This window comes from Tachyglossus aculeatus, chromosome 23 (assembly GCF_015852505.1).
Source record: "Tachyglossus aculeatus isolate mTacAcu1 chromosome 23, mTacAcu1.pri, whole genome shotgun sequence".
Taxonomy (NCBI): Eukaryota; Metazoa; Chordata; class Mammalia; order Monotremata; family Tachyglossidae; genus Tachyglossus; species Tachyglossus aculeatus.
Genome location: NC_052088.1, coordinates 14,750,305 through 14,751,689, shown reverse-complemented (window position 1 = coordinate 14,751,689; position 1,385 = coordinate 14,750,305). Strand labels below are relative to the sequence as shown.

General features: G+C 44.0%; 1 non-coding gene across 1 annotated transcript; it reads left to right on the top strand.

Annotated features, from left to right (window-relative positions):
- The first annotated feature begins 716 nt into the window (after positions 1-716).
- Positions 717-849, top strand: LOC119944905. The gene has a single exon (XR_005456046.1). It is a non-coding gene; the product is annotated as a small nucleolar RNA SNORA7 (small nucleolar RNA).
- Positions 850-1,385: the final 536 nt, after the last annotated feature.

Here is a 1,385-nt window from a genome sequence, read left to right as displayed (position 1 = left end):
CTTTCCACTGAGCCATGCTTCTTCTCTATATACCTGTGGGTATATGTACATAGTTATAATTCTATTTCTTTAATTAATGATGTGTATACATCTATAACTCTATTTATATTGATGCTATCGACGCCTGTTTACTTGTTTTGATGTCTGTCTCCCCCCTTCTAGACTGTGAGCCTGTTGTGGGCAGGGACTGTCTCTATTTGTCGCTGAATTGTACCTTCCAAGCACTTAGTACAGTACTCTGTACACACTAAATGCCAATAAATATGACTGAATTGACTGACTAAGGGAGAGCAGGTACTTAATCCCCATTTTACAGCCAGGATTACATCATGTAATCTATTTCATGCCATAAAGTCAGGGACTTTGGGGGGCAGAATTTCCCCACAAGAATTACAGACGATGCTCTCTCCAAAGTGATTTTCAGTGATAGGGCTTCCCTATCATATGACGTTGTGGTTCCTAGGGAGCTGGGTTTGGTCCTGGGATACCGTCAGTCTGGTGCCTCAGGGGAGCTAAATAAAAGAATACGGTCACAGCCTTCCATATAACAGCAATTACATTAGTCTGGGGCCCTAAAAGAACGGTTAGGGCGGCGAGTGCCCGAGAAGAGCATACACTACAGCCAAAGTGGTATATGGTTATGGATTTATATGTGTAGGTAGAGCTAATCGAATAATTATAATATTTAATAATTAGCATGTCCTACTGATAGAGGGCCCTTCTCAGGATTGCACTTGGAGAGTTTCTAGTACTCTACCAGTCTCGGCTACTGGAGGGAGAGTCAAGCAGAGGCATATCCATTCCTAGCTTGGGCAGGGGCTAGTGAGTGGAAGGCAATCTGCTACAAGTCAAAACCCACCTCTGCAGAGCAGCAGTGGCATGGGAGAGAGACGAGGGCAGAGACTCAAGTTTACTGCACGGAAGAAGACAATGGTAAACCACTTCTGTAATTTTCACCAAGAAAACTCTATCGATACACTACCAGAATGGCTGCAGAGGGAGGTGGGGCATTCTGGGAGAGATAATAATGATGGTATTTATTAAGCCCTTACTATGTGCAACGCACTGTTCTAAGCGCTGGGGAGTTTACACGGTGATCAGGTTGTCCCACGTGGGGCTCACAGTCTTCATCCCCATTTTACAGATGAGGTAACTGAGGCACAGTTACCAACACTCCCTAGTAAGCTCTTGGGAGAGTATCAAACAATCAATGGACTTTATTGAAGATTACTGTGTGCAGAGCATTGTACTAAGCATTTGAATGAATACAGTACAACAGAGTTGATAGACCAATCCTTGTCTACAAGAAGGTTACACTCTAATGGAGGACACTGGCCCATTCCACCCCCCATCAGCAGCTATTTGGGATAAATCAAACAACTCAC